The sequence below is a fragment of the Ochotona curzoniae genome, unplaced genomic scaffold (genome assembly GCF_017591425.1).
Source record: "Ochotona curzoniae isolate NIBS_2020 unplaced genomic scaffold, NIBS_Ocur_1.0 scaffold_3890, whole genome shotgun sequence".
NCBI classification, from domain to species: Eukaryota; Metazoa; Chordata; class Mammalia; order Lagomorpha; family Ochotonidae; genus Ochotona; species Ochotona curzoniae.
Window position 1 is genome coordinate 18,480,880 of NW_024467115.1, and position 23,318 is coordinate 18,504,197.

At 43.4% G+C, this 23,318-nt stretch overlaps 1 long non-coding RNA gene across 1 annotated transcript; it reads right to left on the reverse strand.

The window, feature by feature from the left end:
* Positions 1 to 435: 435 nt before the first annotated feature.
* Positions 436 to 22,116, reverse strand: LOC121146195. Its single transcript, XR_005882161.1, has 4 exons — positions 22,105 to 22,116; positions 9,635 to 9,640; positions 8,987 to 8,989; positions 436 to 524 (listed from the first exon to the last, which is right to left on the reverse strand). It is a non-coding gene; the product is annotated as an uncharacterized LOC121146195 (long non-coding RNA).
* Positions 22,117 to 23,318: the final 1,202 nt, after the last annotated feature.

Sequence of the window (23,318 nt, forward strand, 5' to 3'; positions counted from 1 at the left end):
TTTTGGCTCCTGGATTTTACCTGGACCAGCCCTGGTCTTTGCAGCCATTTGGGAAGTGAACCAGTGAGTAGAAAGAAGACTTCTGCCTGTTTGTCTCTCTCTCTGTAACTCTGTCTTTCAAATAAGTGAAATGAATCATGAGTTGGAGATGGAGAGACAGAGATATCTTCTATCTTTTGGTTTACTCCTCAGGTGGTTGCAACAGCCAGGTAAAAGCTAGGAGCCAAAAACTTCATTTTGGTCTTTCACGTGAGAAGCAGATAATCAAACATTTTCCACTGTTTTTCTTTTTCTTTTTTATTGGAGAAGCAGTTTTTTTTATTATTATTATATGACACAGTTTTATATGTACTGGGATTCCCATCACCCCTCCCAAAACTCTCCCCCCATGGTAGATTCCTTTATCGTGTTGCGTGACTCAGCTCAAGTTCAGTTGAGATTCCTTCATTGCTAGCATGTACCAAGCATTGTGATCCTCACATTATTGCCCAGATATGTTCAACGGCTTTTTGGTGAGACCTTCTCTGGTTTGAAGGTAGAGCCAACAGAGTAAACCCAATCAATCAAAAGCCCCAACATTGACATTTCCCCATATAAGGTACATAACCGTTATAGGAGGGGTGAGCAGAGAAATCTTCAGCATCTTGGTGAGGTGTTCTTGTTCTGTGTCCTATCTAGCAAAGTATGTTTGAGTCTATACTGACCAAGCTTTCCTTGTTGTTCTCTGTCTATTCAAATGTGCGTGTGTTTGTGTGTGTGTGTGTGTGTTTGGAGGAGGGTTCTGGAGCAACCCTGACAGTCATCGCAAAGAGGGTGGAGACCCAACGTTGGAAGTAAGTAAGGACAAAAGAAAGTTTCTTTCCTTAGTCCTGAAGGGAGTTTACTGTTCTTTTGATTCTGAGGACCACTCTGGGTTCCTGGCTGTTGTTCCGACGTCCTTGGATCCCCCGAGGAAGATTTCGGGCTTCTTTCATCCTGTGTAGTAGATCCACTTCGGGAGGGATGTCCTCTGAGTTCGAGCAGGGATATGAATTTGAAGTAACCAGGACACAAAGCGGTGCCCATATGGGAAGTCAGTTAGCTGCTGCCCCAAGGAAAGGAGCATATGTAGCTCTCTATCGCTGACTCCCTTATTTGCAGGCGTACACAGGCTAGACACAGAATCACCTCCCCTTGCCTGATGTCCCTCAGCACTAGATCTGCGATCAGTACAGAAAGAAACACAATGCAGCAGACACCTGAGCTGCACAATCACAAAGCTCGGCTTGTGCTGCATGCACTCCTCTTAATGTATGTGAGGTGCATTGCTTTATTTATGTCCTAACACAGGTTACCATGGACAGAGGTCTCAGCTTCCTCTCTCCCCACCTATTGATACTTCATGTTTCAATTCAAGGCTACCAAAGAAAAATGTCAGAATTTAATCAACAATGGGATAGATCACTGCAGCCAGGAAAGAATCCTTATCCTGTATCCCACTGCAATGTATGTGCTTTGGGGTAAAGTTTATGCCAAATATCTCTCTATCCTATCAAGCGGCAGCATTTAAATCTCTTGTTTACGCTTTACTGGTTGATGGTTATAAATGTTTTATGAGCCGCTGAGCTTGCAGCATTACTATTTTATTAGAAGACAGCACATCTTTTCTTCATAGCTATGTTACTAGAAAAGTTTTTCTTTTTTTCTGAAAAATGTTGGCTGTATGCTTGTTAGGAAATGGCAGCTGGCAAGATGCAACCATTCAAACTGAGCCAGTGAATGAAAGATATCTGTGTATATATGTGTGTGTGTCATTCTTTTTCAGTTTTCCCTCTGCCTTACAAATAAATCCTTTTGGAAAAAGTCCTCTGTAGTTAGTACCATTTCTGTTTTCCATAGGCTTAGAGTTTATGACCTATTTCCCTATGAGGCTTCTGGAAAACCTCCTACTAAAATAGTGTCAGTATGAGCTGTGAGCATTAAAGCAGAATCATTAGAACTATGTTCAGAAAAAAAGGGCATTTTCTGAAGGACATAAAGCTTGCATATATTTCTGTTAAAGGATTGGGGGTCAGGGTCATCTTTGATTCTCTTGTTAATGAGATTGTCCATGGCCCTTTAGGTGTACATATTCTCTAAAGGTATTGTAATGTCCTTAAAGCTATTCTGCTTAAAAAGAAAAAAAAAATCCAACCTGCATAACAGATGGGCAAGTGCCCAATGTGGACCTGCACCGTGAGCATACCCTCCTGAAACTGGGGCTGCACCTTCTCCTGTGGCAGTTCTGGGCTCATGGTGGTAAATGAGGTACAAAGACAGGGCAGAGGTTTTAAGACGTGTTCCCCTGAACCAGCCTCTACCTTCATGTCTGGAAGGCAGAGAGTATGGAGCAGATATGCGAAAGCCTGGGAAAAGAGCCAGCATTGGGTATGCTCCATCCACAGTCACCGTCATCAGGGTGAATAGCATGTTTGCTAAGGCAATAAGCTAGCAGCAACTGTTCCAGCAAATTGTATTTAGAGACAATTATTACCAAAGTACACCATAGAAAGTGAAGTGCTCAGGAAATGTTCTCCAATTTATTCTTGGCTCTATAAAGCAACCTATTCAGAGAGAAAAAAAAAACAACAACAAAAAATGATAGGTCTTACAAAGGTAGGTAGAGCATGGCTTAGTCTTTTGTTTTTAGATTTATTTTTTTATTATTATTTTTTCATTGGAAAGGCGGATATACAGAGAGGAGAGACAGAAAGGAAGATCTTCCATCCGATGATTCACTCCCCAAGTGAGCGCAATGGGTCGATACTATGCCGATCCGAAGCCAGGAGCCTCTTCCGGCGCCCATACGGGATCCCGGGCGTGCAAGGCGAGGACCTTTAACCACTTGCGCCACTGCGCCGGGCCCTAGTCTTTTGTTTTTAAGGCACGTATACAGTGTTTGCATTCTCTATAATAATCAAGTAGCTACTAAAAGGAAAAAAAAAAAAAACTGAACCAGAAACCACCGTGGATATCTCACGATAAGGAAGGAATTGGTCACACCACTGGGAGATCTGAAAAATTGCAGGCACCCAGAGCTTAGCAGCAGGTGTAGCAGTAAGTTGCTGTTATTTTTAGTGCTGAGAGCACAGGGAAAGAATAGGTCCAGGATCTGCCTGGTCTGACCCAACCCTGCTGTTTAGCAGGAACTGGAACAGCGGTAAGTACTTGTGGCAGGAACTGAAGCCAAAGAGCAATGCAGCCTACCTTCGAGTCACCTTAGGGAGCCCCTGGTTTCTTTTTGTGTCTTAAAATCTTTCACTAGTTTTTCTCACTGATCAGGCTTGTTTGGAAAATGTAGAGCCTCTAATTCCCTACAGAGTGGAGGACATTTTCCCAGTAATAGAAGAAGCTTTATCATAACGCAGCTTATTGAAATTATATGCATTTATGTCTTTTTTCCCCATTATATTTGATTAGCAATCTGTAAATAGGTTTGTGGACTCAGATTAGATAATTAGCTGGAACTGACGATAGAAGGGAATCAGTCTCTTATCATCTAGTAGATCAGAGAAACATAAGTAATCAGGTTTTACTTCCATCAGGAGTATCCATCCAGAGGTGACGTGGAGAATCCCATCCCAGAAGCAGGTCTTTCAGCCAAAGTCATCACTTAATACCAAGCCACCTTAGCTCTTTAAGGAAATTAAACTCTGGCAGACCTGTTGCTGCTTATTGCTCTAGCCAGGGCACCTTTTCTGTTTAGTCACTGACTTTCGTTGTATGGTTCAAGTCCTGAGGGTTGGATGAGAACAGTTGACCAAACACCTAATCAGTCATTTAAAAATCAATTGTGAATCATATGGTTTCCCCATTTTTGCTGTGGCCAACATCTAAAGCTGGCAGCAATCCTTTCCGTTAGGAGAGATAACCTATGGGCAAACTGAAGTCCAGATCAGGAGAAAGAAATGCAGAAGAAAGGCGAAAGAAATATTTTTTGTTTCCTTTACTCAAATATGGAGGCAGTCTTAAACATGTATTTAAAATGTGCTGCCTTTGGGCCCTTGCTGAATCCTTCTTAGCATCTGTAATAGTCCTTACTTGGCATCCAAACACATCTGTTTACTTACGGTGGTCTTTTCCTTTCAGCGGCTCAAATCATGCTTCAGAGTTACTTATCTTCTCTTATCCCCCCAAATAGTGGCAACAGCCAACACAAAACAAGCAAATGCAATATTCTTTCCTTCACTGTCACTATGCACCACACATATTTTTCTAAATACCGTGTTTTATATGCAATTTAAATTCAACTAATCCAGGAAAGTCTATATAGTAAATTCTGTTACTATGTACTTTTGACAGATTAGGAAATTCAGACAGAGGTCAAATTAAATGACTTATCAATCACATCACAGTTCATTAAATGATAAAGAAAAATTTGAAGCTGACTAGTTTGATTAGTTAGTAGTTTTGGGGCACCACACTGGATTCCTTTCTGTTGTAGGAAAGAGCTAAAAGCGAAAGCCATCACAGTGAGCTGTTACATTGAGGAAGTCAATTGCCTGAGATAGCCTCCTCTGAGCTCCCAATAAGAAGCAAACAAACAAAACCTGCATTCTGTTAAGTAACTAAAAATAAGGAAACTTAACTGAAGATCATATTTTTGCAGTAAATACTTTGGTTTCAGCCACTCACAGTCAGCCAACTAAACAGACCATGCTCAAAAGAGACAGGTGTCTAGTTGTAGCCAACCAGATGATTTCTCTACCTTGCTTCCCTGTTTGGTTTGTGAAAGTCTGTTCTGCTCATGCTATTGCATAGAGCTTTCTGAACCACTTGTTCTGCGTACTGCCTGATTCATGAATCATTCATTACTCTTTTAAACTATGAGATTGTCTAAAGTTTTTTCTTCTCCTAACAGAATTATTCATACTTACATACAAATAGTTGATCATTATTTATCCTCTTGAGAAAACTGCATTTTTCAAAGATATTCATGAATCAAAGCAATCCCAACTTACTAGGTGCCGACCCGCTGCTGAGTAACAGGCATTCAAAGATGACACAGTCACAACCCTGAATGGGCACAGGCCTTTAGTCATAGTTGGTTTTGAATCATGGCTCTGCCCTCTGTCATCCTAAATAAGTTATTTCACTTTCATGGACTTAAGTTTCCTTTCCCCAGCAATGGGATAAAGCAATTGGTTTCTGTGCTTGATTAAATGAGATAACAGCTTGGCAAACAAACGCTTCAAATTGTTTTGGATCTATACTTGGATATGGGCTTGCTGGATCATTTGGATCTGTTTGCATTACTGTTCCTCCACATGATTTCTGGGACACTCCGGACAAAATAGGTCACATCTGAGAACTTTTATGTTGTTCGGAACATACGGTTTGATTCCATCCAAGTGTCTGTCAGGGAATGGCTGCTCCAAGCAGCAGCAGGAGTTACTCCAAGTCTGCGGGTGGGGCTGCTTGCTCTTTTGAAATTCCCAAGATGTTATACATGCTCCGAGCATATAAGAACCATAGTTTCTGATGCAGCATGGTCTTAAGCCTCTGGTGCACTCTAGACTTGCTCTTTACTTCTGGAAACCACAAGAATGGGCACAATGCAATTTAAAATACGCCAGTTCTCACTCCAATCATCTGTAAACGCAATAATTTACACAAAAGCCCACAGTCCTACTTCCCTTGTCAGTGGCGGTTTGATGACTGAAGTCATGGAAAAGGTTTCAAGGGATGCAGGAGCTATTCAGATGAAAGTGCTCAAGCACTCAGCAGTGGCATTCTATGAAATGGTTTTGTTTCATAGTTTATCTGCCACACTCAATAATTGAACCTAGGTACCATGGTGACAGAAATGAAGGTAGATGGATGGCAGTTACAGAAAAACAATGGCTCCCCTGTCCTTAATGGTAATTAGTTGGCCCTTGCTATATATTCCATCTGTTCCCATACTGTGACCCCCAATGTACATGCAGCATGGAGAAAGAAAGAACAAATAGACATGAGATATCGTCAAATCTGAGGTATTAAAAAATGGTTTCCAGAAAGCTGCTATTTAGAAAATGTTACTGTATCCTGCTTGCACAAAATTAAGAAGATATCAAAGTCTCCCAGAGGACATTTTCATTTCTTCACTATTTTTTTCTTTTCCAATTTTCAGCTAGTTTTAAGCAGTAGTTATGGACCCAACAGATAGTGTTATTGTGTTGGGTCCAGACACACCATGAATTTAGATGTGAAGAAGGGCCCTGGATTTCAATTCCTATTAATTCCAGTGTTTCTGTTCTAATTGCCAAACTGTAGCCCAATCAAAAATGTCTGAATGGCATTAGGCTATTCTGTAGGGCACAGGTTTTAAGAATGACCTAGTTGCATTATACAAAGATTTGAAAGTCGAAAAACTCTTAAATATCCTTAAAGATGAGTCATTCCCTTGGTTCCAAAGGAAGAGGGGTGTCAAACACTTGTAAGGATGACCTCAAACTTTTTTTTTTTTTTTTTTTTTGGTGCAGAAAACTACCCTTAGAAGGGCAATTGGAAATGTGAGTTATACAGATCAAGAAACGAAAATAATCTTTGGAAACTTTTCTATTCCTATTTCCTATTTTCCTACTATCTTCTGTCAGTTGCAGAAGAAGCCCAAGAAGAGTGTCATCTTATGATGGAGAGACATGGGTGGCTCTGCACCTGCAAGAGAAGTGCCCTTCCCGGCAAGGGTGGCATTTGTAGCCTTCCATGTCTCTGAAGGTTGGAGCCTAATCACAGAAGTGTAGCTGAGTTGCAAGTGTGTGAAAGGAGAGATGGAAAGAGGAAAGGAGGGAGAGTCTTCAGGGTACTAGTGTGCCTGAGGAATGTTTTGACTGAGTCTGCAGATTCTCAACCTCTTGGTAAAAAAGGATACAGGAGAGGTCTCCATTACTAGCCAAAGCCATAGTTTTATTAAAAAAAAAATTATTTAGCTTTTATTTGAAAAGCAGACTTACAGAGAAGCAGAGAGAGAGAGAGAGAGAGAGAGAGAGAGAGAGAGAGAGAGAGAAATTTCCCATTCTCTGGTTTGTTTTTCAAATGAATGGCCACAACAGCCAGAGCTAGGCCATTCTGAAGCCAGAAGCCACAGCCTTTACTCTGGATCTCCCAAGGACTTGGGTCATTTTCTCTGCCTTCCAAGGTCATCAACAGTGAGCTGGATTGGAAATGGAGCCACTGGGATTTGAACCATTACCCTATAGACACTAGTACCACAGGTACAGATTTAGCCTGCTACACCAATGTGCTGGCCTCCAACCATGCTTTTAACAGTAATATCTATATGTAAAATGCAGAAAAGCATGGAAGTTAAGTGCACAGTCTCTGAAAGGCTACTACTTGAATGTAGCTTCTGATTTTACACTGTGGGCTCTGAAATAAGTAGCTCATCATTCTGGGCCTTAATGTGTTGACCTCTAAGATAGACAGAATGCCTCTCCTGTACTTGGGACTGTTAAGGGGATGAAGTGTATTTCTGTCTGTGATGCCCCGGAACAGCAGCAGGGTCATGGAGACTGTAAGGGAGGGGTAGGGTTAGGGTTAGGGTTAGGGAGGCAGTGCTCAAGGCAGGGAGATAGGGAACATGGACACGATTTCCTCTCACTTTCATTGATTGTAGGGCCAAGGTGTCTTGTTTAGAGCTTAAATAAGGCTGACACTTCATTGTAACACTTGAGACACAGTATTCTGAGGTCTTTTCTTGATGGATCTTACAAAAACTGGAAGAAAAAAACAAAAATGGCATCTGACTGTGGGTTTTTTTTTTTTTTTTTGGTTCTGTTAAAGGATAAGGCCTTGAGATCTTCTTTACCCAAAGATAGGCTCAGTTAGTCGGAATGAACACGTGTTTATATGCCTATATTTGGAATTCCCAACTTACAGAGTTCTTCCAGAATGCTACAAAACAAAAACAAACAAACAAACAAGAGCCAAAGGTGATAGTTTCAAAGACTAGGAAATTTGGCCCAATGTTCAGCACAGAATACATCATGAAGAGAGAAACATTTTAGGGAGACAAACTAAACGTGAGTGGAGTAAAAATGATTCATTGCTTTCTAATGGAATAAGGTAGGCACTCTGACTGGGGATGTTTTGAGTTCCAGGGTTGAGATTTTATTCTGGAAATGAAAGTGATGTGTTATATGTGCATGTTTTTAGTTCTGAAACCATAATTTTGCAAACCCATTGGACCACCAGCAATACTCAAATTCTGAGGGAGAGACACAAATGTAGTGCTTGTTTCCCTGGATTTTTTCATGGAGTTATTCAAAAGTTCTGTTCAAATCCTCAGACGATCCTCCAGCTAAAATGCATTAGCACCCCCTCGCCCCAGTGCAGAGGACATTTTTATCTTTGTATGTTTCTGTCAACAGCACTAATCTGAGTCCCAAACCAAATAATCTTGGTAATATATCATGTGAAAACACAGGAAAGCTCCTTTTTTTTCAGTGGGAAAATGTCTTATCAGTCATACTAACCAAATAGTTGTGAAATGAATACTGATGTGAAACACAATGAGAAAAGGTTAGAACAGAGCACACATTTTCAGTGGAGGAAACTGACTTCCACACAATGTCTGCAAGATGGGAGAAAGTTGAAGTCCTGTTGCCTGCTTCTGCTTCCTGGATGTCTCACTAATGCCTCATTTCTCCTCAAGAAGGCCTCTTTCAACAAAAGCCACCTTGTTTCTGCCTGTCTGACCAGCTCCTGATGACAACAATATTGCAATAAACTATCATGAATCTTTCACCATTTTTGACACTTTCCAGCACCATCACCATCTTCTGGGTCAAAACAGAAGGCAGACATGTGCTCACAGAGATAGACTTAGCCATGACGTCATGCACATCCATGTATGCACGTAAAATGTCAGTTTATGTGCTCTGTGAAGATCCCTGCTGCCCTTGGCTCATAGAACACAGTCCCTTTGGAGACATGGTGAAGCATCCGAAGCAAGGCCCTGGGTGTAGGTCCAAAGTCCTTAGCAAACCTTCTGGCATATCTCTTTATACTCAGTATTCCTTTGCCTTCTCTTTCCTCCAGCCCTTCCAGATTTCTATTCCTGCACACCACCTGTTCTCCATCCTGCTCCCTTGTCTTGTGCTCCATGCATTCAAAATGAACTCTCTCTCCCATGCCAGACCCCAGACCTCTGCCTCTGTGTTTCCTCCACCTGAAGGGCCTCTCTCTCCTGCCTGTCAGCTCTCCTTCTCATCTTATATCACCATTACGATCCCATACAGTCCAGCTCAAATCCACATCAGTGTGCCAGCTTCCTGAGCTGGAAGCAATGTCTTCTTCTCCTGGCTTTGTGTATTCCTCTTCATACACAGCTCATATCACTTTTGCTTTCACATTGGGATTTTCCTCCCTCGACACCCATCCTCCAACCCTCTCCTTCAATTCTGCCCTACTCAACTCACTGGGGACATGAGCTAAGTTTGAATATCAGGGACGTAAGGATGGGCAATTTGATTGAGTACTGATATCAACAGCCTTTCAGGAAAGAGTCTGTCCAAAGAGGGCTCCTGGAGATGCTGCAGCCTGAGGAAGCGAGAGGTGAACTGACTGACTCACCCTTCCTCCTCCTCCAAGATTTGATGTGACCCTGGATGATAACAACAAGGACTCCATACACACTTTACTCTCTGAGCCAGATTAGCAGACCTTCCAGGGATCTGCTTCCCCCGTTCCTCCCATCTTCTCCCCTTCTCTCCCATCCCTTCAGAACAGCTCCCATCTATACTCCCTGGCCAACCTCACTGGTAGTCCCCAGGATCTGGTGAGACTTGGCCTGGGAATGAATAGGCATGCTTCAGGAACTTGCAGAGTCAGCATGTGGTTCTTTCCATCCAGACCTAAGTATGAAAGACACATGGCAAAGTGCAGGCTTAATAGGAAAGCTCATTTTGGTGGTTGCTTTCAGATTGGCATGGAAATGGGTGACTGCAGAATTAGGACACCTGACACATCACATGACCAGTCTGAGCGGGACCAGATTGTACAGAAGACCTCAAGGGTTCCTTCTCAAGCGGATTCATCAGGATGCGCTTACAGGGGCCACCAGATGGCCCCTTGCTCCCAGAGGTTGGGTGAGACAGAACTCGGCAATGGCAGCAGCCCATGGAGTTTCCTGTCACTGCTCTCAGCAGCTTTTTTTTTTTTTTAAAAGATTTATTTATTGTTATTGGAAAGTTAGATATACAAAGAGGAGGAGAGACAGAGAGGAGGATCTTCTGTCCGGTGATTCACTCCCCAAGTGGCCGCAAGGGCCAGAGCTGAGCGAATCCAAAGCCAGGGGCCTGGAGCCTCTTCTGGGCCTCCAATATGGGTACAGAGTCCCACGGCTTTGGGCTATCCTCACCTGCTTTCCCAAGCCACAGCAGGGAGCTATATGGGAAGCAGGGCTGTCGGGATTAGAACCGGCTCCACATAAGATCCCTGTGTGTAAGGCGAGGACTTTAGCCGCTAGGCTACCATGCCGGGACCTCTCAGCAACCTTTGCCAGAAATGCAAGAAGGTAGTGTCACGTGCCCTATGTGCATCTCCTTCAGGCAGTGGACACTGCCCTTGCTGGGCTTTCTCAAGCTCATGAGGACCTTTGGACTGGAACCCAGGCAGGTGTGTGCCCGCTGATGGAACCCAGAGAGGACCAGCACACAAGAAAGAAACGAAGAGTGTATGGTTCCAGGATGGGGATGTGAATCAGCCCTTGGCTCCCCTGGAGGTGCCCAAGGAAGACACCAGGAGGGATTGCTCACCTCCTGTCTGGGAAGCTCAGCCTAGAGAAGGGTTCCTGATGTACCGGTGCTGTAAGAATCTGAGGATCCCCGAGAAGTCCATGGATACTCATAACAATACCTTGGATGTGAGGCTGCTGGTGCTCACAAACTGCCCACGTGGGAAACTCAGCCCACATTGGCCAGGTGAGTAATGTGCTCAGCCCTGCCTTGTCACACTCTGGCTTGCTGCATCCTGCAGGAGGAGCAGAGGCGTGAGCACCTATTCATCTCTCAGTGCTTCAGGATTTAACACCTGCAGGAGCTCTGTTCTCCATCTCTTTCCTGCAAGGCTGCCTAGAGCAGGTGCTCAATCATAAACTACCTGCTTGCAGATGCAGACCTGATGAACAAAGCCCAGCACCAATCAGGGAAGGACCTGGGTCACTCACCCATCAGAGCAATACAAGTGCTGAGCCCCTCTGTGTTTTGCTGCAAAGAACTGCTGCCACCCTCTGAAACCTGCACTTAGATGAGGGTGGGCTGCTGGACCCTCAGTTGAGTCCCATCCTTCAGGTTCAGAGCTGCTGTGCCCAGCTCAAGACCTATTCACCTGCTCTATTTCCATCCAGGAGGACCTCTAGCATGACTGCACTGTGTCTTAACCAAGTGGAGAATTTCAAGGATTCAGAGGTACTCTCTATCAGGGGACAGCTGGCCCATATGCACCCCAAGCTGATAGATGCTGTGCTTGTCAGGGTGTTCCGGCGTGGTGTGGTGTTCAGTATCAATCACTGTCCTCATTGTGGTAATGGAACCTTTTGTGATCTGGAGCCCATCCTGTGCCCCCATTACTTGCTTTCCTAGCTGGATGCTCTGAAGCTCAGGAAGATGTTGACTTGAGGAGTTGTTGGTCTGTTTGGAGAGATGCATCCTATAGATTTAGAAATGTGAATCTGAATTTCTAGAGGAGCATCTGGTATTGGGAGATACATGTAGGAGTTACTCCTATGTGGATGGTAGCAAAGACATGGTCAGAAATAAAGAAAACTTTAGTGTAAGACACATATTCCCATGCACTTCAGGTTAATGGTAAGGCAAATTGTTTAGTCTAACACTTTTCCTTTTTTTCTAGATGGATGAGCTTACTTTTCCTTCTAGTTCTGAGAGAATGAACATTGAAAAAACATTGTTCATATATATACACACACCTATGCATGGAACACATGGAACCATGCATGCACTGTCATCCTTACTTCTTTCCACTGAGGTGCCCACTTCTACCTTTGTTCTGGCTGTCACCATCAAAGACCTGAGGCACTTAAGCACCAGATAGGACCTTGATGACCATCTGATTCTAAGCATCTCTTTTGCTAATAAATAAACGGAGATCTCAAAAAATGTATCCCAAAAGAGAGCCATAGCTGGAATTCTTCCCTTCCCTTCCTTCAGGGCATATTGGCCTTCTTCCCTGTAGTCTACAGCCCAGACCCAGTTAGGGAATCCAAATATTTTCTTTCTGTTCCCTGATGCTATCTTTATTCAATACTGGGGTTTTAAAATTTCCCAGAAGGGAAACCATACATGCACAGCCACCTAATCTTCAACAAGAAAACAATCCAGGGAAAAAGGAAGGTCTCTTCAATAAATGCAGTTGGGACAACTGGTTAATAGCCTGAAGAAGCAGCTAGACCCACACCTTTCACATACACAAAGATCAAATCTAAATGGATAAAAAATCTAAACCTACACCATTACACTTCTAGAAGAAAAAGTTGGAAACACCCTGCAAGACACAGGTGTAGGCACTGACTTCCTGGAAAAATCATTCAAAGCAAAGGATGTCAAGACCAAAATAAACAAATGAGACTACATTAAGATGATAAGCTTCGGGCCCGGCGCGATGGCGCAAGTGGTTAAGGTCCTCGCCTTGCACGCCCGGGATCCCATATGGCCACTGGTTCTATCCCAGCAGCCCCGCTTCCCTTCCAGCTCCCTGCCTGTGGCCCTGGAAAGCAGTCGAGGCGGCCAAAGCTTAGGGATGCACCTAGTGGGAGACCGGAAGAAGTTCCTGGCTTCGGATCGGATTAGCATTGCTTTTGCGCTCACTTAGGAGTGATTCATAGAGGAAGATTTCTCTTGTTTCTTTGTATATATGTTTCAATAAAAAACATAATAAAAATAAATCCTTAAAAAAAAAGATGATAAGCTTCTGCACAGCAAAGGAAGCAATTAACAAAGTGAAAAAAAAAAGGGCAACCAACAGAATAGGAGAAGATTTTAGCACACTACACAGGAGACAAAGGTTGTATTTTCAGAATATACAAAGAATTCCAGAACAACTATAACATCAAAACAAACAAACCAGTCAAGAAATGGGCATGAGAAACAGGCAGACACTTTGCAAAGGAGCAAATCCAAATGGCTAACAGGCATATGAAAACATGCTCCTGCTCCCTGGCAATAAGGGAAATTCAAATAAAGACAACACTGAGGTTCCACTTAATGCCTGGAGAATGGTCTACAGTCAGAAAACTACCAACAACACCTGTTGGAGAGGATGCAGGAGGAGGTGAGGGGAAGGAGCTCTACTCCACTGCTGGTGGGTTTGCAGGCTGGTACAATCATATGGAAATTTCAGATAGAGTAATTTCTGGTACTTAAAAAACACTATCATATGATCCAGCAGTACTATATTAGGATGTATCTAAAAAGATGTATGGGAAGCACATGCACCAATGTTCATTGCAGAAATAATAATCATAAACCATTGAAAGCAACTAAATGCCCATTAACAGAGGAAACTGGGTAAAGAAATGGTTATCTACTCTATGGATATATCAGTGTTACAGTAATGAAATACAATTGTTGTGGCCAAAAGGGGCAAGCTAGAGACTATGTCATGGGAAATGGAATCCCAAAAAGGTAGGATGTCATGCTGCTCTAATATATGAAATATGATGTCAAATCTAAGAATTTACTGTGATTTATGTTTAAATTTGGCTTTCTTGTTATTTGTATTATATATGACCTTGCGCTGTTAAAATATTTTAATATCATAAAGAAACAATTGCTTGCGATCACCTGAGATTGCTAATGTCCCTTTTACCACTGTTATTGCTACTGTCCATAAGTAACGAGGATCTAGTCCTCATCGTACCTTCATTATTGTCTTGGGACACATGCTGGCGTTTATTCCTACGTGAGAATGCTAGACACTCTTTTTCACCATTCTCATGTCACATTGATACCTTTCATGTTCATTAACTTCATGTGATTGAAGGTTCACCATTTTTTTTCTCCCCGTAGTGGACTGTACTCAAGGGGATACATTATAGAAAGACAGCAGAAATTAATATGTTCATAGGTGGAAACAGAGAAGTAAGTCTTCATGCATGCGCTACAAGGAGGGACTCACAACAAAATGATTGACAATCTCCTATATTGTTGGGAGACACCTCAGTGGCAGCATGGTGGACTTGTGAAAATTCATGAAAGACACCCATTGTGAGACTGAGGGGAGAACAGAGCGGAGGGAAGGGGTCTTGAGGAGGGAAAGGAGAGACCCCAGTGCCTACTAAACTGTGTCATAAAACAATAAAAATATGTAAAAAAATAAGTTAAAAAATTTCCCCTCCCTTACCTCCTTTCTCTCCTCATCCCCACACTGACAGCCTAATCCAACTTTGTTATTTTCAATGCAACTGCTGGAGTGTGAGAAGACTTTCCAACACTATCAGAGCTGGGCAGGGCCAGGAGCATGGTTTCTGTTTTGTTAGCCGACATTGCCCTCTAGTGTTCCATGTGCGCATTTGAACAACTACTGATGAAACTCAGCAAGCCTTCCAGGGAGCTGAAAATACATGATGAAAATGACAAACAAAATCCTATGCTAATAATCCCATTAGCACAACTTTTTTTTTTAAAGATTAATTTATTTTTATTAGAAATGTAGATCATATTTATGGTTTGTGATAACTTGAGCTGAGCTGATATGAAGGCAGGATCCAGGAGCTTCTTCTGAGTCTCCCACACAAACACAGGGTTCCAGGGCTTTGGGCCATTCTGCGCTGCTTTCCCAAGCCAATAACAAGGAGTTGGATGGGAAGTGAAGCAACCGGGACACAAACTGTTGCCAATATAGGATCCTGGTGTTTGCAAGGTGAATATTTAACCATTGAGTCATTGTGCCAGGCCTAGCACAATTTTTTAAAGAAAGATTTGCTTACTTTTATTTAAAAAGTAAATTTGTAGAGAGAAGGAGAGACACAGAGAGAAAGATCTTCCACATGCTGGTTCACTCCCCAAATGGTTGCAAGGACTGGAGCTAAGCCAATCTGAAGCCAGGAGCCAGGAGCTTCTTCAGGGTCTTCCACCTGGGTGCAGGATCCCAAGGCTTTGGGCCATCCTCTGCTGCTTTCCTAGTAGGGAGCTGGATGGAAAGTGGAACAGCCAGGACAAGAACCGGCACCTATATAAGATGGCGACCCTGCAAAGTGGAAGGTTGGCCTATTGATTCATTGTTTTCTTGCTTAAAATCCTGATTTTTTAATTTGTATGACATCAGTGCTCAGTTCTATGGCCGATGAGGATTGAAAATGTCCAGGGGACAATTACACTAGAAATGAACCGGAAAGGGGAGCTTCAGTCGGCATTCTTCCCTCCTGCAGGGGTGTGGAGGAAAAGGGGATTCACAGAGGCACTGTTACAGAGATGGGGGAGCGGACAGGATCAGAAGGGGAGCAGGTGGAAGCTGGCAGGCATTGGGCCAGGAAGGAGGGTGGGACAGCACACAGCAGAAAACACACTGTGGCTGTGGACATCCCCTTATGGACAAAGCTGCTAATGTTTTTTGATAAGGCTGCTTGATATAGACCCTGAAAGTCCATTTCAGATCCCTTATACATCCAGCAGCCACTTGGTTATCATAGATACTCTGGGCTCTGGAAGAGCTTCTCTGATTCATACAGAAATTTGAATCTGCAAGCTATAAGTTAATGATACTAACAGGGAAAAAGCAATCTAATTATGGAGTTGAGAGGTGGAGCCTTGGGAAATTGACTAAGGTTAGATGATGTGATTGAGGTGAAGTGGTCCCTGTGATGGATTCCTGCTAACTTGAGAAGGAGAGGGAGAGATGACATGTTGGTAAGAGACACAGACAAGTGTCCTCCTGGCTCTCACATGAGACCCCACCTGTGACTCATCAAGAGGTGAGTTTATTAGACTTGGCAGCTCCAGAACTGTGAGCCACAATGAACCTCTTTTCTTTATAAACATAGTTTGCTGCAGATACTTTGTCATCGTTATAGAAAACTGACCACACACACACACACCTACCTCATAGATGGACAAACACTCATGTGAATGTTTGTACTAGTTTGATTCAAATTCAATTTCTTTCTTTCTTTTTATTTGAAAAGTCAGATATAAAAAAAGAAGCAGAGGCAGAGAGGAAGATCTTCCGTCGGATGGTTCACTCCCCAAGTGACACAATGGCTGGAGCTGAACCAATCCAAAGCCAGGAGCCAGGAACTTCTTCCAGGTCTCCCATGCGGGTGCAGGGTCCCAAGGCTTTGGGCTGTTTTTGACTGCTCTCCCAGGTCACAAGCAGGGAGCTGGATGAGAAGCAGGGCCTCCGGGATTAGAACTGGTGCCCAGATGGGATCCCGGTGCGTGCAAGGCGAAGACTTTAATCACTACGCTATTGCTGTGGGCCCGAATTTCTTGTTTTTAATAATACCTCATTTCTCCACTTAATTTCCTTGTTTTTCCTTGAACTGTTCATTTCCTTTATAAACAGCATGGAGATCTTTTTATTTTCATTGTTGTTAATATAAAACAACAACAATAGAGTAAAGCAGCAAAGCATTTAAAAACATCATTCTTAATCCCTCAAACCAAAGAAAATGCCATTAACGTAACATCTTTTTAATCACACTGATTCATTTTAACCAGAATTTTAAAATATATATTTGCATATATATGTGAACCATTTATATGCTTTGTTTGCTCTTATACAAAGACATCCAATATGTACATCATTTTTGTAAGCTGATTTATTTACTTAACTATATATATAAAATGGTCCCATTTGCTTGTCAAATAATTAGAAACTTACATTGACTTTCAAAGAGCCCACTGCTTAAAAAAACAAAAACAAAACAAAAACAAAAAAACCTTAAAATTTTCATTTGCCACATGGTATTTTTCTGAATTTGATACTAAAAAGACTAAATGTTTACCACATGGACAAAACTGAAATGTAATTGAATATGGGAATATGTCGTTTGCAATGCAACTCAAAGCACCTGTGATAGACAGTTTCTGAGAGTCGGAGCAGGTCTGCCACAGGCAGTTTGTGAAAAGCAACAGTCTGATTTGATAAAGAGCAGGATAGACTGTGTCTGGAATCTTGAGTTCACAGACTGTTGGTGCCAGAGACTGAAGTCAAACTTTGTGGGCAATGGGCTGTGAGTGGGCAAAAGTCCGAGACCAAGGTCAAAGCCTGCAACAAGGGTCCACAGTTGGATGCCAGTCCAAGGCCACAGGACTGTGTGCCATAGAATCTCCTTGAAACAGCCATGTACTGGCTTCTATACATGGGTCACTCTGTAGTTTCTTGACATCAGGCATTGGCTGGTTAACATCAACCTGGGCTATAGCTATCAATGTTTGTGCCTCATCAATTCCTGTAACTTGACTCTCCAAACATTTCAATAAAAGATTGAGACAGCAAACCTAGATCAACACCTTCTTCAGATAAGGGGGTTCCCCTCTGTCCATCTGCTTTCATAGTCTTTGTCTTGTGTTTGTCTTATTTCTTATTTTCTCAATAGCACATCAACCCCTCTCCAAACCTGCCCATGTCATTTCAGGAAGTGGATACTTTCTCAAAGTTCTGATCCTGCCCAGGACTTTAGCTTGAATCATAGAGATGACCCATTAGGGCTCTGAGGTCCTCGTCAGGGCTCTCGTCATTCCTGAGTTCCATTCTGAATCTGACCACTTAGCTATTCCAAGCCTGAACAAGTATTAAAGTGAGCTTCCATTTTGTCACTTGTACAGTGAGAGCTACATCAGTGAAGATCTGCAAGGAAGCCATTGTGAGCTATTGTGATTCTTTGCAGGTCACAGGCAACACCAGACCCCGCATCCAACCCAAGGCTTGTCACTCAGTCCCAGGCAGACCTGACACAAACTGGGAACTTTCCCATGAATGCTGGCCATGATCTGCGACAGAGCAGCAATATTTGGAAAACCCCTCTTACCACTTCCAGAATGCAGATAGAAGGAAAGAGACACAATTGGAAGAAAGAGGAAAAGGAAGTAAGTGAAGAGGAAGAAAGAATGACTGAGTATTGAGTCACTGTTAAGAAATTTTGGTGGTGGGAATTTCTCAGCATGTTCACCATTGAAGGAAATTCATCCTTTAAAGGCCACCATGAACAATGCTGAGTAAGAGCTGGTGGAACTCAGAACCCATGGTGAAGGGTTACTGTGAATGTCTGCAGCCAGTACACCTGCTCTTCCAGAACAAGGACCTGAGTCGTTCTATACAGTACACCATGTGAGGCTGACCTGCATCCACTCTCTACCATCTGGAGCCACACTTACACAGGCTCATTCTGCAGCAAGCCACTTTCTAGGGTTGTTGTGTTGGTCTTGTGTGTTAGTATTGGCAAAGGGCTTAGTGCATTACCCGGCATGGAGTCAGGGCCAAAAAACTGAGCTTCTATTGCTGAAGTCCATTAACAGTGTTTTGGACTGGTGGGAGGGTTTTTGAAGATGGACAGCCAGCAGGAACTGTTTCTACCAATAGTGGGAAGGCCTTGGGGGGAGGCGTACTGTGTGTTTGTGCATGTCCCATTGGAGATGCTGTTGGTGTCCCATTAGAAGCATCACAGAATGGCTACTGCCGAACACTGTGTGTCTGCAGGTGCATCCTCAGCAAGAACAGGTGCCCTTTGAAAATTCTCTGTCTGCTGTACAAAGCAATTCCTGTTAACCCTAAGTCATGGAACAATTATCTCAGGATGATAAGGTCATCTCCACTCCCTTGCATGAAGGGTCAAAGCCAGGAGCAGACCCAAATGACCCAGGCTCATGCTGGGTGGAGTACAGAGAGGAGCTAGAATGATCACCTGACCAGAACACAGACACCTCTGGGGACCCAAATTCCTACTGAGCTTGGCTCACACCTGCCTGGCTGTCATGCTTAGTTGTGAGCGCTCACAGGTAGATCAGAGCATCCTTACTTGGAGCCTGTAAGAAGAGCAATTAGTGTTTATGGAAATGTACAGGTGAGGAAAGGCAGAAAACAGCAGCCTACCGACTAGCTCAAGGTCACACTGCAACAAAGAAGAGGAAGAAGGGATCAAGCTGAGAATCTTTCAACATTAAGCTCTCTGTGTGTCACAGCAGCTATAAAGATTTCATACAGATTCGCAATCAATCTATTATCCAGTTAGATCTCTTTATCATCCAATTATGCATGTCTCAACTAATCTTTTGACAAACAGGAACATCAGCATCAAGAATCCCTAAGATGAACAACCCGAATGATCCCTTTTATAAGAAGCAGCTGGGCTAAAATGCCTGTCCTGAGTGGACCCTACTCCACAAGGGAACTGTAGGCATAGCCTGGCTATACTTCTATCAGAACTGGTTAGGCAGGGAACGGCTCTCTCACCTATGTGTGGAGCTGTGCGTGGAGCTGTGTAGGCCTCAGGAAGGCGCTGGGAGTGGAGGCCAGAAGAAAGCAGGGCTGGTGACTGTGCTGTATGGGAACTCTCTAGGCTCTGGGTAATAATAATGTGTGTGAGGCTCCTTTTCCAGTATCCCTGAATTCCTAATGAATCCTAATGCTAATTTTGTGGGCCATGAGAGGCAGTGGCCATCTCCTGTTGGGATTGAGCAGCAAGCCTGCCATGCCTGTGAGGTGGGAGCTGTGCTTAGACCACTTTCATTGTCATAGACAGGACAGGACAAAGTGGCAGGGGGCCAGAATGAAGGGTGTGAAACTCTGCTTCTGAGCAGGTGCTCTGTAGGGCACTGGCAGGTAGAGTGAGCGACTCACCAGCTCCTGACATGGAAACTGGAAGAGGATGCTCTTTTTTCTCTAAATACTGGACTGAGAAGCACACATGGGTTTCATCTTTGTTAAAAAAGTGTTTGAAGAAGGAAAAGAAAGAAGAGGAATAAATAAACGGTAATTACTAAAGCTGAACACCTATAGTTCTCACTCTATGACCTAGCAATTCTAGGTGTTTACCCAACAGAGGCATGGAAAGGCTGGGGTCTTCATAGCAGGGATATTTAGAATAGACAAAAACTGGGAACTATTTAATGTACATTAATGAGAATAAGCAATTCACCACTACACACAGCAGTCTGGATGAATCTCATGAACACACTGCTCAAAAAGCAGGAGTCAGACACCAATGTGTGTAAGCTGGCTGTGGAGTCCATCTACGTAAAATCCCAAACAGATCGACACATTTAGGCTGGGTGTTGGATGTTTGGTATAGCAGTGAAGAAGCTCCTTGGAATGTCTGCATCCTCCTTCAAGGTGCTTAGGTTCGAGTTCCACTCAACTTCTGGTTCCAGTTTCCTTTTAGAGTATACCCTGGGAAGCAACAGGTGATGGCTCAAATACTTGGTTACTTGGCACCCATGTGGGAAACCAACACTGAGGTTTTGGCTCTTGGCTTTTGTCTGGCCTAGCTCCAGCTATTGGAGATACTTGGAGAGTGAACCAGCAGATGGGAGACCTCTCTCTGTCTCTATTTCTGCTGAATCAACAAAATAATGCACTTTAAAACTAGGAAATATTTCCTTAAAATACATCTTGCTTTAGGAGCAGTACAGATCATGTTAACCACTGAGGGGAGGGGAAGGATTGGAAGAGGGAAGAAGATAGAAGGGGAAAGGTGGAGGGGGCTGTTTTTGACTTGGAGTAAGGTTCTATAGTTTGAGCAGGGGAAGGGAGAGGGGATGACAGTTTATTAAGCACTATGTTTAGACAGGTTGACTTTTTTGGTGCATATTGCTCTTGCACAAAAGACATATTAACTTAAGCAAAGCTAAATATACTTGATCTCTCAACCAAGGATCTGAAAACCCAGGCAGATATCTTGGCCTCTGTGCCTGGACCAACACCCTCTTCCATCACCAGCACCAGCAGGCCAGGGTCTGGTAATGAGTGGCAGGACAGGCACCTGTGAAATCTTCCTCCTGTGGAGGACGAACAGAAAGGGAAGCAGTCTACAATGCCTTACAGGAAAAACAGGCCAGAGACAGAGAGGTGGGAGGAGGAACTGTGGGCAAACCACAAGAGTGTGGCTTGAGCCCGACAAGGTGTTACCTAGAAGGACCTATGGGTCATGGTGTGCAAGTGTCTAACTGGATATTGGAAAGAGAAACTCAATTAAAAGTAATCTTTCCAGGCACTTTCATTTATTAGCCCAGCTCCTTAAAAAGTATTTATTTGAAAGAGGGACACACACACACACACACAAAGAGAGAGAGAGATCTTTCATCCTCTGGTTCATTCTCCAAATGGCCACAATGGCTGAAGCTGCGCCGCTCTGAAACTAGGATCCTGGAACTACATCCAGGTCTCCTACAGTGGATGCCAAAGATCCAAGGATTTGGGCCATCTTCTACTGCTTTCCTAGGCACATTAGCTGAGAGCTAGATTTGTAGTGGAGCAGCCAGGAGTTGAATTTGTGCCAAAAGGAGACGTGAGTATCATAGATTGGGACTTACCCTGCTGTGCCACAACGCTGGCCTCTAACCCACACTCTTTGTGTGGTTTTCTCATGGATGGCAAACCTTTCCATCATTTGTCCTACAAAGTGGTCTCAAGGTAGACTTGCAATCTCCATAGCTCTGGGTGTGGCTGATGCTCAGAAGCAATTAGCAACACAGAGGATTGTAAGATTTTTTTCTGAATAAAGCATTTTTCTGGTCACAGGAATATACTTTTCCTGAGTCTCTGTTATACCACAAAGACCTTATGTGTTTCTTGTTGTTGCCCCAGGCTCCTGGAGGGATAAAAATCACTCTTGTTAGTTTGCTTGTGTATGTGTGAGTCTTTTTCATCCCATTGCACCAGTTAGAAAGACATTGGGATAAGAATGGATACCACGGTTATCTGAGCCTTAGCAAGGATAGCTGTGAAGACGCTTCCAGTGAAATTCAGCATCTATGAGCTTGACTCATGATCCTGCTTACTGGTAGTGTCTGGAAGGACTTGGGGGGACCTGTTTTTTTCCACGTAAAACAAAAGAAGATGATCCTGTCATTCCAAGAAAATCCTAGAGAAGAAAAGGATTGGGTAGACAATGTATTTTTAATTTAATATGGAGGTAGACAACCTGTTCACAAAAAAACTTTTTTTTTGGACAGTCAGTGCATTTCTCTTTGGTGCTGGAATTTCTATCAGTCTTGGTAATTTGCCTTGTTTTCATAGTTTGGGGCCAAATCTGCACAAAGCACGCAATTATGAGCTTACAGTGTCAGAAAGGCTACCGCCCAGGATGAGCTGAGACTTGAAAAGGATGAAAACTCAAATATTAGGAAAATATGAGGGAAACCACTGGGGAGGTTTTAAGTCCCATTTGAGCAAGAGGAACAAGGAAGTAATTTGCCCACTGCCTGGAGCAAGTGATGTAATGTTGACAAATGTCAGGGAGAAGGCCAAACATTGCCAGTTCTGTACTCTGTGTGGAAGGCTACTCAGAGAGACAAAGGCAGACCTGGGGGGCCGAAGATCTGTTGGGAATGTCTTACAAAGATGCTGCTGCTGAAATGGAGCTGACTGAAGGTGGCCAAGTCTCCCTGGCTCTGGCAAATTGGAATGAAAACAGATGAAGATGAAAAAAAAAAAAAAAAAAAAAAGAACACTTTTGGGCCCTGTGTGATGGCTCCATGGCCAAATCCTTATCTTTGAGGTGCTGGGATCCCATATGGATATCAATTCATGTCCTGGCTGCTCCATTTCCCATCCAGCTCTCTGCTGTGGTCTAGGGAAGCAGTAGAGGATGGCCCAAAGCCTGGGGACTATGCACCTGAATGGGAGACCTGAAAGAAACATCAGGATCCTGGCTCAGTTCCAGCCACTGTGGCCTCTTGAATAGTGAACCCATGGATAGAAGATCTCTGTCTCTCCTTCTCTTTGTAAATCTGACTTGTCTTTCCATTAAAAATACATAAATCTTTACAATAACAGCAACAAAACACTTCTGACCCTGCTAAGATGTTCTTGGAGTAGTCACACAGAGCAGGGGAAAAATCCCAGAAAGAAAAGAGAAGTGTAGCACATGAACTTGGCCACCGCAAATGCTGGGTCTGCAAGATTGGTGTTGATACTGGATGGAATTCTAGGGCAATGCATTAAAAAGGTGCTCTGTGGTGACCTAGCGCCGTGCGTCAGCATGAGATTCTTAAGAACACGTCCATCTGGACAGTGCTCTTTGCTTAGATGCAAGAGTTTGCTGTAGAACTAGGGACAGTAAATTGACGTCTGGGCATGGCATTGGCTAACATCCCTATGAATTCTTTTAGATGGGAAGGGAAAAGGGTCACAACCAGTTGTGC